Source organism: Perissodus microlepis, chromosome 7, assembly GCF_051167445.1.
Source record: "Perissodus microlepis isolate ML-2025 ecotype Zambia chromosome 7, ASM5116744v1, whole genome shotgun sequence".
Classification (NCBI taxonomy): Eukaryota; Metazoa; Chordata; class Actinopteri; order Cichliformes; family Cichlidae; genus Perissodus; species Perissodus microlepis.
Window position 1 is genome coordinate 63239621 of NC_140467.1, and position 15609 is coordinate 63255229.

Sequence of the window (15609 nt, forward strand, 5' to 3'; positions counted from 1 at the left end):
CCGACCGGAAGTGGAGTTCAGCGTGGGAGGTCCCTCACCAAAATACCACCGACTGGAGTCAAATGAAAATATAGACACGGGAAGTGTGTCACTGAACTATAAATTACACGATACACGAAATTACACGATAAAACGAAACCATTATTTTATTAATATTATAAATATTTTATATTTATCATAATATATAACTATTTATATACGCCGTTAGTTTACATTTTCACAGCTTTTAAAGATTTTAACTTTTAAAAAGTCCAACAGTCATTGGTCCAAATATAAGCGCTTGTGTTTCATGAGGGGCCAAATTCAAGACTTTGAAAATAAGAGTGAAAACAGCGAAGAGATGAAAAACTGAAGTCTCCGTGTGTTGTATGCTCATTGTGTGTTCAATAAAGTTCTTTTAAAATGAATAAATAAATAAATAAATAAATAGAAGTCTCGACTTCCGACGCCGTGACAAGCAATTTCCGGGTGTAGCACTTTCAACTTAAAAGCAGCTTCCAAAGTAAAAGCTAAAAGAAAAAAAAACAACTTAAATTTAATCAAATTTATTTACAGTTTTACAGATTTTTTTTTTTTAACCAATAAATACATTTCATCAGTTTTTAAAGTGCTGTGTGTATTCAAACAAATGTTCAGCACTAGTTGCTCTCATTCTTTCCCCTCTTTATAAGAATTTAGGAGAATATGAAAATGTTACGAGGAAAAATTGGCAAATTTACGAGAAAATGTAAAATATTGTGTGGAGAAACTTGCAAACCAAGAAATAAAACAGAAAAAAATGAAAACTAAAATTAGAGGATGAAAAGGAAATTGATATGAAACCTTTCTAACATAAAAGCCGGCAAATTTATAAGGAAAATGTTTAAATGTATGAGAGATAGTAAAATTATGAGATTTGTTAAAATAAATTACACATTTATGAGGAAAATGGTCAGTTTACAAGAAAACCTACAATAATTTTATTAGAAGGAAAACAAAATCTGCAAATTTATGAGAATGAACTCAGAAATTCAAGAACAAAACAAACATTAGACGCATTAAATAATTGGTTTTAAGAATATTTTTCATCTCTCTATCCTTCGCTCTTCCTCACCTGATTATTATTCTCAATTATTAGTGAGTTATTTATTAATTTATCTATCTTTTCTGCTGCTGTTTGATGGTCTGCGCCCTGTCCTGTAAGAATAAACTCACTTCACTGCACCATTATTGGAGCTTCTGTGTTTTTTTTAGATCAGATGATAAAACAGCTGCAGTGGCTTTGAAACCCTGCACAAATCTTTCAGGGATTAAATGAATGATTTGACAGAAGCTGGTAATAACAGGATTTTAATATCTACGTACAGTCAGAGCCTTTAAAAATGATCTCTGGGAGTGAGCCGAGTGTTCTGGTTTCAGTCTGAAGAACATGTCCCTGAATGATTTAAACAAAGTTAGAACAGACCGATTTCTCACTATAAAGCAGTAAAGAGCTGGCTGGCTGCATAATTTACAGCCTAATGTAATTACATGTAATCCCTCCTCGTGTATACATTTTTCTCTACATTGACTGTTTCCCCCTCAGGGCCGCTGCAGGAGCTGTGAAATGATTTCCCGTGGTGTGTAACCGCCTCTAATGTCCTCTCCTTTCTCTGCTAATTAGCTCCAGTGTGAGGAGCGTCTGAGCGGAGCCTCCGTTAGTGAAACCACAGCAGAGGTTTCTCTGAATCAACACGTTTTAGCCCATTTACTGCAAAGCAGCCGCACTTTGAATCTCTGCTGAGTTTTTAATCATAGCAGCGGCTTTCAGATTCATCTCGGTGCTCCCCAGCAGGTGCTGGTTTCACTCCACATCATTACGCTCTGAGAGTAAACTGAGAGGCTTGACACTGCAGATAGATAATTCATCCCGTTTGATGGAAGATTTCACTTTAGCTTTATATCTCCTGGCTACGTGTGCGCTTTTAAATCTCTCCTCAAAATCCATTTTATAGATCGGCTCTGCTGCAAAGTTAGTTCACGTTTTATTTCCTCTCATTTTATTTTATTCATCCCGTTATCTCGCTTTCAAGCTGACTTCTTCCAGAGGAGCACATAAACACTTTTAGGAATATGAGGAGATGTGTTATATATTTGAAAGCAAAGAGTACACAAGGCATTCAGCTGCTGTGTCCTTATTCAGTTTAAAGCAATTCAAAAGCTCAATAGCAAAACAGTTTGTTGTTCCAGATGCCAAAAAATCAGCTTCGTCTTTCTAAGACTTGTAGTCATGGTAAAGTGATTCTAAGTGGTGGATGATCTGAGTGGACCATGAGCTCCTCTGTAGAGTCAGTGTGTCACTGTGTCCCACAGCTGAAGCTTGGACCAAACCGAGTCATCAACAGGACAAAGATCCAAGCACAGCAGCAGATCTGCAACAGAACGACTGAAGAAGAAAAGAATGGAGCTGCTGCAGAGCTCAGAGAGCTGTGCATGAGCGGATGCAGCAAACCTCAACGAGCTGAAGCAACCAAAACTCCTCCACAGTGATGAGACAGACTAATAAAGTCACGCAGGAACCATCGCTGCAGGTTATTGGTGCTGAAGGAGGTTCTACAAGCTGCAGAATAAAGTGGAACTCGTGCAGAATGAACTCTGTCTCAGTGAGTCTCCTGTTAGCAGCAGATTTAATTAACAGCGATGGCTCTGAATCTCATCAGAGCTGCTGAGGTCTGACACTCTCCTCCTCTGCTGGACCAGAAGATGCAGGCTCGACGCCAAAGCGAGCGCTCCGGGTGACCCGCTCCATCAGTTGATGACACAAGAATGTATATCAGCTAGAAACAGAGAGGGGAGGTGCACCTGCAAAATACAGAGACTTACTGAGGAGGAGGAAAAAATATTACTGGCAGCACTGAAGCTGGGAAAAAATATCAGTTTTGCAGGCAAAACGTTGTTGATTTGATGTACTTAACAATTATTATATGAAATTTACATTACTCTGATGGATCTGTGGGTTACAGTTGTTGCTTTATAAAGTTATAAATGAACCAGAATCAAAGCCTAAGACATCGATATTTAATCTCCAGGCCGATGAAATCAGCTTGAGGCTGAAAAACGTGAACGGTTTTCATTTTGACGACCAAGTGTGGAAAATACAAGAATATTTTTTTGATCGTAACAGAACAAAGCACAAGGCAAAGAGGCAGTGGTGACCAGTGGGCTTAAGTTGGAGGTGGTTATGTCACAGGTCACTCTGATCCCTCTGGCAGGCCGACTGCAGATAACCTTTTGACCTTCACTGAAAGGAGGAGGAGGCGGCGATGTGCTTCACCTTTCCTTTCTTAAAAACTTATGATAATCTAAGTGGGTGGAAATGAGGGACCCCTCTCCCCGGTGGGGTGTAGCCTCTCGTCTCTGTCGCCTTCATATCTCCTTAGTTTCCTTATTTCGTCACATGCATCATCTCCTGCCCCCTGTGGTGGAGGCAGAATGAAGACGACAGCGTGCACATGCTGAGTTTAAAACAACCTATGTTTTACACCGTGAGAAGACCACGCCCCCCACGCTGAATAAAACCTCACACCGACCTTTAAGTCACCAAACTTTAAGCTGCCTTTTGCTTTTAAAGGCGGAGGATGGAGGGCCAGGTGAAGGTGGAGGATCATAAACTCCTGGATCTGCATTGCTCACTGATTTCAGAGTTCAGTCGGGGTGTCTTTGTTTCACTGCTCACGTGTGACGACATTAGCAGGGGTTTTATTTTTGACTGAATATATCTGAGATCCGTTTAACTGCGTCTTGCAACAACGGCTCCACAAAGCTCTCAGCTTTCACACAGACTCAGCCAGGAGCCTTTGAGAAAGTTGGCCAGTAAAACAATGAAAACTTAATATGTTCAAGCTGTCAGACGAAGGTTGCAGTTCCTCTAATTGACATATTTTGTCAACACACAGTTGGTGTGGAGTGTCCACAATTCTATTCTATTCTATTCTATAGTCTGGTTCCAAGTGTGGATCAGCCCCCACAGACTCCCATGTTAAACTTTAGAGCATAAAAAACACATTTATAACCTGATAAAAAGAAGAAAGTCGGGCCTCCTGACTGGCGGGTGGATGGTGACACATGTGCCACGTTTGGCATCCCTGAACCGGATCTATGGTCCAAGTTTCTGCGGTTAATGTAATTATGGGAGCAATAACGTCGGTGCTGTGCGGTTAATTGTACCAACAAAGAAGTTTGTGTCACACTGGTCTCGAACTACCCTTTAAAACCTCCCCTACGAGCTCACAGGTATTACAGATAAAATCCATCAAAGCCGTTTGAGTTATATTTTCATCTTCAGCTGCTGCATCTTCTAAATACATTGCTGCAGGTTTGAGGCGAATGACTTCATTTCAAAGTGAGTGTAACCATCCAAACCTGCTAAATGATGAACGAGTGGACAAAAGAAAAGAAATGTGCTAACTTATCGGCTCTTTTCTCCCACTGCAGCTGGGTATTTAAAGATACATGCACGCAGTCGACATGCATGAATATTTCTGTCCCTGCAGGATTTAAAAACTGGAGGCTCTGCCTGTTATTTACTGTCTGTACGTCCCCACCTGCACGGTTAGTTTGTCTGCTTCCTGACCTTCTAATTAAGGATTTACTATCAACTATTAATCCACAAATTCAGCTTCATACACACCGACGCAACACATCTCTACTGTACACATTACATAAGGCAGCGTGATTAAAAGAGCATGAAAGCATCTCTGCAGTCCACCGAGACAAGGATTTAGATCATGATCAGAAAGAACCGATGATGATGATGAAAGCGATGATCAGCTCTTTTGAGGTCAACACACAGATCAAAATATTTTAGATGTTCAAAAAAGAGAAGAAGAAGCAGGAGAGGGAGAGAGATGAGAGCAAAGAAGCACACGTCTTATAAAAGATTAAGAGGTAAAAAAAAAGCCTCAGCATGTCGTTCAGACACATGTTATTATAAAGGAGAGAGCTGCCGGCAGGACTGTCCACGAAACGTGACCAGAAACAAAGAAAAGCTGTTATGAGCCACTTTTGCCAGAAGGTGGAGCCAGACCTTCATCAGTCTGGAAGCATGAGCCCATATAATGAGAGTGAAATTTATACTTGCACTTCTTTGTTTTTATTTACATGATTTATCTGCATGTTAATGTATAGTTAGTTACAGCTACTGTAAAATAAAATGAAGTGTGCAGACTGAACTTTTGCATTGCCCGTCGGAGGAGTCCTCTGCTGCAAACGGGGTTGGAGAGAGTCGTTATCTATTTAACTGCAGCAGGTAGGAAAGGTTTCTGTCCTTGTTACTGCAGAGTTGAAGGAACCTGCTGCAGTAGATCATGCAGTGGGTGTGAGGTGGTGTCCGGTATGTTCAGCAGTTTGAGGATCTTCCTTTACTCAGTAACAACCTGCAGGAGCTCCAGAGTCCCAGCACTGAGCCTACCTTTCTCATCAGCTTGTTCTCCCTCTTGGTGTCGCTGGCTCTGATGCGTCTACTCCAACAGATGACTGCAATAAATAATTAAAAAAAAAACTGCATTAGCAATAAATAATAAAAGGGGGTTAAAAAAAAGATGTCAGTTTACTTTAAATGGCCTAAGCCAGCTGAAGAAGCAACAGTCATGTGACAGCGTTGGTTACATTCCTCCCTCAGGCTTTGTGCTACAGAGCGTGGTTAAGTAACTGTGCATGTATATAAAAGATGGATTTCAACACGCAGCATCATTGGCCCTAATTTTGAAGCCCAATTATTGCATTAACGTATTTGCATTACGTCACGGTGAGGTCCCATATTTCTGAAAGAGATCAAAATGTTCAGATAAGTGATTTTTTTGTTTACCTTTGCCATTCCAGACGGACTTCCTTCCTCTTTCATCCCCTTTTCTCCGATCACTGGGGACGCAGCAGCCGTGAACACATTTATCTGAGCGTCCCATTCCCATTATCCCATTATCCCATTCATGTATTCAGGGAAACACGGAGGCCTGCCGAGGCTTTCTCACTGTTAGGGGACGAGTGGGATGAAGCCTCTCAGAGCAGCACCCACTTCTCTTCATACGTCCTTTCACTTCCACTTTAACCACATGAAGTTTAAAACAACGTTTCTGCAACAGCAGCTCACAGCTGTTAGAGTTGACCACGTGATGTTTTCCTGCTTTCTTCTGTCTTTGAATCTCTTCGTCTCCTTCATGGAGGCTGACAGCGTCGGACAGTTTGGATTTGGAACATGAAAGTCAGATTTTCACTGGTCGATTCCTGTAAGCTGCAGACTCACAGATCAGGGTTGGTGTGCGATGAAGCTGCTGCTTGCTAACCTTTGCATCCCAAAGCAAAGCAGCGACTTCACTTTATTCTTTCTGTTTGTGTGGCCAGAAGGAGCCCTGACGGTGGGAGCGCCTCGCTTTTCTTCCATGTTGGAGGAAAGTCCTTCAAGTCCAAAACTAGCCAGCCGATCAGTGCGAAGCACAAACGTCTGAACAGGTCGTGAACCAAACCTGCAACCTGCAATTTCCTCGTGCAGAGTTTCCCAACAGTTTCATGAAGCATGCGGGTAAAATCTGACCGAACGGGCTGAATTAGCACTGGAGAAACTGGTCTCACTGTGAGCCTTTACATCCCTGCACCAAAGGACACCTGGTGTGATCTGGAAGGACCGCAGCCTGTGAAAGAGAAAAAGCTGCTTTTCTTTTCCAAGCTACAGGACGAAGAACACACCGTGTGTTTACCGTAGCTTTATTTTAACTGTAGCTACATTTACTTATGTGGTACTAGTTTACATCCATCCATCTTCTCCTGATTCTGTGGGTCTGGGTTGCAGGTGTTAAGGCTGGCCGGTATGTTTGGAGAGCGGACCCAAAAGCAGACGTGGGAGAGAGGAAACAAAGTATAACAAACAGCGAGACGTTTATTAGGCTGAATACATGAACACAAAACAAGGCAAGGTGAACTGGGGCAGAACTAAACCAAAACTAAACTGGGAACAGCTAAGAAATCCATGAGAACATGAATTTGAGCAGGCGCATGCAAAAACCAAGACCTGGCGTGACATGAAGTGATGCAAACAGACAAACAGACACTGAACAGAGGGAGACAGAGGACTAAGGTAATGAGGAAAGTGGAAACACCTGGGGAAACACAGCTGACACAAATAAACATGATGCCACAGGGAAGTAAAACACTCTGACCTCCCATACCAGCTGAGATATAATGTGTCTTAAGTTCATTCTAGTCAGATCAGCGGGCTCCTCTGAGCGTAGAAGAGTAGCTCCTCACTTTTATGGCCCCTCCATGAATCATGGCCACGTGGTCCTCAGACCCACCCTAGAGCTGGGTGTGGTGGAGGAGCTCAGCCCAGTCACATGGACTCACACTGGAGGCTGTAGGAGTCCAATCCCCAGCTGGCTAAACCTTTTAATGAGCCGTTAATTTAATCAGTTCACATCAAGGTTCTTTATGTTGCAAAGCCCCTACAGTGCCTAAAAACCCAGGCATTTACAAAACAGCTGATGAACTTTCAACAACACTAAATGCACGTGCAGATCACAGCAGGAAAAGCACTTTAGCGCAGCTTTTCAGAGAAACTTGAGACTTCTCTGTCACTCTCAGTCCTTCCAAAGAGTTCCTGACAAACCCTGATCTGCACTTTGTGAGAAATAAAGCTGAGCTGACAGGTGTCAGTGGGGTCTGCTCATTACTGACGTGCAGTGTGCATCAGGCTTACTGGTGCTTGTGTCAACGAGCCTCTGTTTGTGAAAAACTGTCTTCATTTCCACCTGCAGCTCGTCTCTACGTGCGGCAGACGCCCTGAGGGAACCACGATCACGACATGCAGCACTCTGGGTAATTATCCCGGGTAACCGTCCTCAGACTGCCTGTCGTTGCCACGGCGCTGTTGCCCAGGTCAGCGCGGCATCGCCTCAGCAGGAGAGGAATCGTTTTGGGGGGTGGTGGTGTGAGATGGTGCGGTTGTATTACAGACTGTCTGAATGCTGAGCCGCTTATCAGCTCGACCACACCATCACTCTCTCAGTGGGACTTTGAGCTGCTAAATGGAGTTTTTTAATTGGTTCTGCTGCGTGGCGGGAGTCTCTGCAGGAGCAGCCATGTTAGCTTCGGTTTGAGAATCAGCCTGCTGTGGACTTGGCGTGCTGATCCTGGTCACACCCAGCGGAGGGTTCACGCTGTCGATAGCGGGGTCTATTTAGCTGCCACGGGTTTGTTTGGGGGGTAGTGCGATAACGGAGAGGGCGGTCGTGGAGCCGCAGGCGGCTGGGATTTAATTAGAACTGAATTAGCAGTAATATTTCAGATTTTCTCATATTTGATTTTATTACACTGCTTAGAGAAAATGATTCACAGTTCATCATCCTCTGAACACCTAAACTGGAACTTGATAAAGCTCCTGGAGCCTCTGGATGGGAGGAATGAAACCAAGGAAGAAGTGCCAAAAAACCCGCAGTTCCTCTATTCAATTCAATTCAATTCAATTCAATTTTATTTATATAGCGCCAAATCACAACAAAAGTCGCCTCAAGGCGCTTCATAGATACAGAGAAAAACCCAACAATCATATGACCCCCTATGAGCAAGCACTTTGGCGACAGTGGGAAGGAAAAACTCCCTTTTAACAGGAAGAAACCTCCGGCAGAACCAGGCTCAGGGAGGGGCGGGGCCATCTGCTGCGACCGGTTGGGGTGAGAGAAGGAAGACAGGATAAAAGACATGCTGTGGAAGAGAGACAGAGGTTAATAACAGATATGATTCAATGCAGAGAGGTCTGTTAATACATAGTGAGTGAGAAAGGTGACTGGAAAGGAAAAACTCAATGCATCATGGGAATCCCCCGGCAGCCTACGTCTATTGCAGCATAACTAAGGGAGGATTCAGGGTCACCTGGTCCAGCCCTAACTATATGCTTTAGCAAAAAGGAAAGTTTTAAGCCTAATCTTAAAAGTAGAGATAGTTTCTGTCTCCCGAATCCAAACTGGAAGCTGGTTCCACAGAAGAGGGGCCTGAAAACTGAAGGCTCTGCCTCCCATTCTACTTTTAAATACTCTAGGAACAACAAGTAGGCCTGCAGAGCGAGAGCGAAGTGCTCTAATAGGGTGATATGGTACTACAAGGTCATTAAGATAAGATGGGGCCTGATTATTTAAGACCTTGTATGTGAGGAGCAGGATTTTGAATTCAATTCTGGACTTAACAGGAAGCCAATGAAGGGAAGCCAAAACAGGAGAAATCTGCTCTCTCCTTCTAGTCCCTGTCAGGACTCTTGCTGCAGCATTTTGGATTAGCTGAAGGCTTTTCAGTGAGTTTTTTGGATATCCTGATAATAATGAATTACAGTCGTCCAGCCTGGAAGTAATAAATGCATGAACTAGTTTTTCAGCGTCACTCTGAGACAGGATATTTCTAATTTTAGAGATGTTGCGCAAATGGAAGAAAGCAGTCTTACATATTTGTTTAATATGTGCGTTGAAGGACATGTCCTGGTCAAAAATGACTCCAAGGTTCCTCACAGCGTTACTGGAGGCCAAGGTAATGCCATCCAGAGTAAGAATCTGGTTAGATACCATATTTCTAAGATTTTCAGGGCCGAGTACAATAACCTCAGTTTGATCTGAATTAAGAAGCAGAAAGTTAGCGGCCATCCAGGTCTTTATGTCTTTAAGACATTCCTGCAGTTTAACTCATTGGTGTGTGTTATCTGGCTTCATGGACAGATAGAGCTGGGTGTCATCTGCATAGCAGTGAAAATGTATGCTATGTCTTCTAATGATGCTGCCTAAGGGAAGCATGTATAATGTAAACAGAATTGGTCCTAGCACTGAACCCTGTGGAACTCCATAATTAACCTCAGTGTGTGAAGAGGACTCTCCATTTACATGCACAAATTGGAGTCTATTAGATAGATATGATACAAACCACTGCAGTGCAGTACCTGTAATACCTGCAGCATGTTCTAATCGCTCTAATAGGATATTATGGTCGACAGTATCGAACGCTGCACTGAGGTCTAGCAGGACAAGCGCAGAGATGAGTCCACTGTCAGAGGCCATAAGAAGATCATTTGTAACCTTCACTAAAGCTGTTTCTGTGCTGTGATGAGCTCTGAAACCTGACTGAAACTCTTCAAATAAACCATTCCTCTGCAGATGATCTGTTAGCTGTTTGACAACTACTCTTTCAAGGATTTTTGATATGAAAGGAAGGTTGGAGATTGGCCTATAATTAGCTAAGACTGCTGGGTCTAGAGATGCTTTTTGAGTAAAGGTTTAACTACAGCCAGCTTGAAGGCCTGTGGTACATAGCCGATTATTAGAGATAGGTTGATCATATTTAAGATCGAAGCATTAATTAATGGCAGGACTTCTTTGAGCAGTTTTGTAGGAATGGGGTCTAAAAGACACGTTGATGGTTTGGAGGAAGTAATTATTGAAGTTAACTCAGAAAGATCAATTGGAGAAAAAGAGTCTAACTTAACATCAATGGTACTAAGAGTAGCTGTAGATAATATTACATCTGTGGGATGATTACTGGTAATTTTTTCTCTAATGATAAAAATTTTATTTGTGAAGAAGTTCATGAAGTCATTACTAGTTAACGTTAAAGGGATGGTTGGCTCAACAGAGCTCTGACTGTTTGTCAGCCTGGCTACAGAGCTGAAGAGAAACCTGGGGTTGTTCTTATTTTCTTCAATCAGTGATGAATAGTAAGATGTTCTGGCTTTGCGGAGGGCTTTCTTATAAAGCAGCAAACTATTTCTCCAGGCTAAGTGATGATCCTCTAAATTTGTGACACGCCATTTCCTCTCCAGATTACGAGTCATCTGCTTTAGGCTACGTGTTTGAGAATTATACCACGGAGTCAGGTACTTCTGATTAGAGACCTTAGTTTTCACTGGAGCTACAGTATCCAGAGTCGTACATAGTGAGGAGGTGAAATTATTAACAAGATAATCGACCTCTGTTGGGGTAGCGTTCAGATAGCTGCTCTGCTCTGTGTTGGTACAGGGCATTGAAGATGATAACAGTGGGTGGATTATATTCTTAAACTTAGTTACAGCGCTTTCAGAAAGACATCTACTTTGATAAAATCTACTCTCCACTGCTGTGTAATCAATTATTGTAAATGTAAATGTTATCAGGAAATGATCAGACAGGAGAGGGTTTTCAGGAAACACTGTTAAATGTTCAGTTTCTATGCCATATGTTAAAACAAGATCTAGAGTGTGATTAAAGTGGTGGGTGGGTTCTTTTACATTTTGAGAGAAGCCGATTGAGTCTAATAACAGACTAAATGCCATGTTGAGGCTGTCATTTTTAGCATCTACATGGATGTTAAAATCACCCACAATAATTATTTTATTTGAGCTCAGAACTAAATTAGATATAAAGTCTGAGAAATCAGACAGAAACTCTGTGTAAGGCCTAGGTGGACGATAGATGATAACAAGTAAGACTGGTTTCTGAGTTTCACAGCTGGGGTGGACAATGTTAAGCATCAGGCTTTCAAATGAATTAAAAGTCTGTCTTGGTCTTTCATTAATTAATAGGCTGGTGTGAAAAATTGCTGCCACACCTCCCCCTCGGCCTGTGCTTCGAGGTTTCTGGTAGTTAGAATGACTCGGGGGTGTTGATTCATTTAAACTAACATAATCATCCTGCTGCAACCAGGTTTCTGTAAGGCAGAGTAAATCAATTTGTTGATCAATTATTAAGTCATGTACTAACAGAGACTTGGAGGAGAGAGACCTAATATTTAATAATCCACATTTCACTGTTTTACTCTTTGGTTCAGATGTGGATACTGTATTGTTCTTTCTTTGTGATTGTTTATGTTTAAGTTGTTTGTTGCTGGTTTTTAGTTTGTTTTTTGTCTTTTTGGAAGCTGACACAGTCTCTATGGAGATGGGTTTTTGGGGGGGTAGCAGGAGGAGAGAAGCTGCAGAGAGGCGTGTAAGACTGCAACTCTGCTTCCTGGTCCCAACTCTGGATAGTCATATTTTGGGGGGTTTAATAAATTTGTCCATATTTCTAGAAATGAGAGCTGCTCCATCCAAAGTGGGATGGATGCCGTCTCTCCTAACAAGACCAGGTTTCCTCCAGAAGGTTTGCCAATTATCTATGAAGCCCACATCGTTTCTGGGACACCACTCAGACAGCCAGCAATTTAAGGAGAACATGCGGCTAAACATGTCACTCCTGGTCTGATTGGGGAGGGGACCAGAGAAAACTACAGAGTCCGACATTGTTTTAGCAAAGTTGCACATCGATTCAATATTGATTTTAGTGACCTCCGATTGGCGTAACCGGGTGTCATTACTGCCGACATGAATTATGATTTTACTGAATTTACGTTTACCCTTAGCCAGCAGTTTTAAATTTCCTTCAATGTCGCCTGCTCTGGCCCCTGGAAGACAATTGACTATGGTTGCCGGTGTCTCTAGCTTCACATGTCTGAGAACAGAATCACCAATTACCAGAGTTTGACCCCCGGCGGGTGTGTCACCGAGTGGGGAAAAACGGTTAGACACATGAACGGGTTGGTGGTGTACCTGGGGCTTCTGTTTAGGACTATGCTTCCTCCTCACCGTGACCCAGCCACCCTCTGGTGTCCACTTGAGGCTCCAGCAGCGAGTCGGTGCCCGTAGATGTTAAAATGTTCATGTTTACAGCAGCAATAAACACATGTACTGCTATAAAACACGAACAGGAGTTCAAAATTTGCTTCACCAGGGGCGTGGCCTCTTTGACTGACAGGCGGATGGTGACACAGGCGGTTGTAGCTATAAGGTGGCTTCACCTCAGGTAACAGACCTGCAGACCCTTAGACTGTATATAAAAGATGGACTCTGCAGTGTGAAGCATCATTTAGATTCTGGCTGCTCCGTCTCACTTTTCTGGAACCAGGATTTGAAGGACAATGTGCTGCAGTGACTTGGTGGATAATTAACAACCTCCCACCTGTCAGTCATAGAGACCATGCCCCTAACAGGTGACCTATAAAAAATACTTTTTGTGTTGTTGTTTTTCATATATTCTGACTGAACTATCATTGTTGCCCTTCAGTGTGACGTGATGTCCTACATCAGCGGTCCCCACCCCCGGGCCACAGTCGTTTGGTACCGGGCTGTGAGAGTTGAGGCTTTTCAGGAGTTTTTATCATTTTTTTAATCCTTTTTATCGTTAACTCGGTTTCCCTGGGTCTTTCCCCGAGTGTTATGAATAAATCTTTTTCTTTGGTACTGGTTTTGTTGTATTTATCTGCGACACCTTAAAGGGGACCGCTGTCCTATGTGACATGGATAAAATGACCAAAAACATGTTTAAATATCTTTAAAGGACAGCTGAGTCTCCAGGGGACAGGCAGTTTTCACTCTTCTTAAATTTGTATCATTTCAGTTTTGTGAGCCTGAAGTTTGGCTCACATTCACAGAAACAGGAAGTTCAACCATCTCATCTAAGAATACTGTTCATATTAATTACATGAAATAAATGACTGATTATTTATTTTGCGTACATATATACAGGAAGGAAAATACTGTCTTCTAGTACAACAGGTGCTTGAAAAGGAGTGGGAAGAAGTAATACCTATAATACTATATGATACTTCTATAGACCACCTACACATATTCATAGCTTCTTCCTGAGTGTTTGTAATATGTTCTCTAACTTATCATATGGGACACGTGGGAAACACCTGCTGTAGCTTCATGCCCCCCTCATCTGTTTACACACTGATTTAAATTTGTGGATATTTGGACGTTGCTCGTGCTGAGCAGAGATGGGCAGTAACGCGTTACTGTAATCCGATTGCTTTTTTCAAGTAACGAGTAAAGTAAGGGATTACTATCGCAAAAAAGGTAATTAGATTACCGTTACTTTCCCGTAGGAACGCTGCGTTACTGCGTTACTAAAACCGTGATTTTTTTGCGAGAATGTCTCATGACAGTGACGTAAGCGAGTGCGACGTTCGTGACAACAGCTGTGTGCAGATCAACAGTGGATCATATATGGAGTGCGGAGAGAGTATGAGCGTGCAGCGTTTAAAGCGTGGAAGTACTGACCTTACTTTGAGTTTGATTCCATAAAAAGTGACAAAAACATTAGTGTCCGTTGTGCGTGGGAAGAAAACTTCTTTTTACAGCGGAAAAAACCCTAAACAAGCACCGAGTAGCTACGACGTAATGGGAAACTCACAGAGAAACTCGCGGATTCTTCCACTGACCGCTGCGGCTCACCTGCACCAGGGCAAACCTCCGCCTGCTTTACAGGTGAAAATAGAGCAACAGGACCGCTAGTCTGTGACTTTATTTATTTTCTGCTGTGTTTTACTTGCATCTATTTGAAAGACTGAGTGTAAACACACAAAAAAAATTATTTTATTTTATGTGCTGGAATGTGCAGAAAATAGGTTTAAATATTAAACTAATTTCTTCCAGTCAGTGAATGTTGCAGATAATTTAATTTTTGCTTGATGCATAAAGTTAAAAGATTAAAACTAATAAAACAAGTTTTAAAAAGAGACTTTTCCATTTGATTACATTTTGTATGATGGATTATGCAGAAAAAGTAGAATTGGGCTGAAAGATCTATCGCTTTATCACCTATTCAGGTTGTAAATCGTGTTTTTAAAAAGTAACTAAGTAACTAAGTAATTAATTACTTTTGAAAATAAGTAATCAGTAAAGTAACGGGATTACTTTTTTGGGGAAGTAATCAGTAATTAGTTACTGATTACTTTTTTCAAGTAACTTGACCAACACTGGTGCTGAGCCCCATTCCACCATTGAACCGCACAGACACACTAGAAACTTTCCTACTTTCTCACCAGCTTTAAAATTCTCATTCTTCTTCAAATCGCAGCCTCGATCTCTGTGGTTGATTTTAAATATCAACCAGTAACAGATTATTTTTTAGCTCTAAACATTATCTGTGCTGAGCTGTAATTAACCAAGTTTGAATATCATATATGTATAAATAAGAAATTTGTATGATGAGGATATATACGAATTATACGAACTGCCTTTTTTTGTAGTGTGAAAAGAGAATTTAGTGTATTTTTATAATTATTTCCCCATAACTCAGTTACAGTTAACAGTACAGTATACAGAGACAATTATAATCTAGAACCTGTTTAATTTTGTTCATGACTGAGATGCTTTTGGACATTTTGTTTTGTGCGTGTCTGTGTGTGAGGTTTCCAACTGAAGTATCCTAAGAGTTTATTCTCATCATTCACCTGATAGTTACCAAATATCATTGCTTTGTTTCACTAAGATTCAGGGATCATTTTTTGCTATCCATCCAAGTTTTTAACTGTCTTAATTTATTATTTACATTATTAATAAGTTCCTCATAATTATCCCCAGAAAAAAATGTTAGTATCATCAGCAAATAATATTAAGTTTGATCACTTAGAAACATGACATTAATATATATGTTACATAGACCGCGGCCCAATAATAAAGTAACGGTTTTACACAATTATGTTGCAGCCGAGTGATCAAATATCATTTTTAAGAACAGGTGGTATGACAATGAGCACGTCCATCTTTTATATACAGTCTATGGTATCGATACATCCGGAGTATAAAATATTTTGTGTCCACGCCTTGTTTTA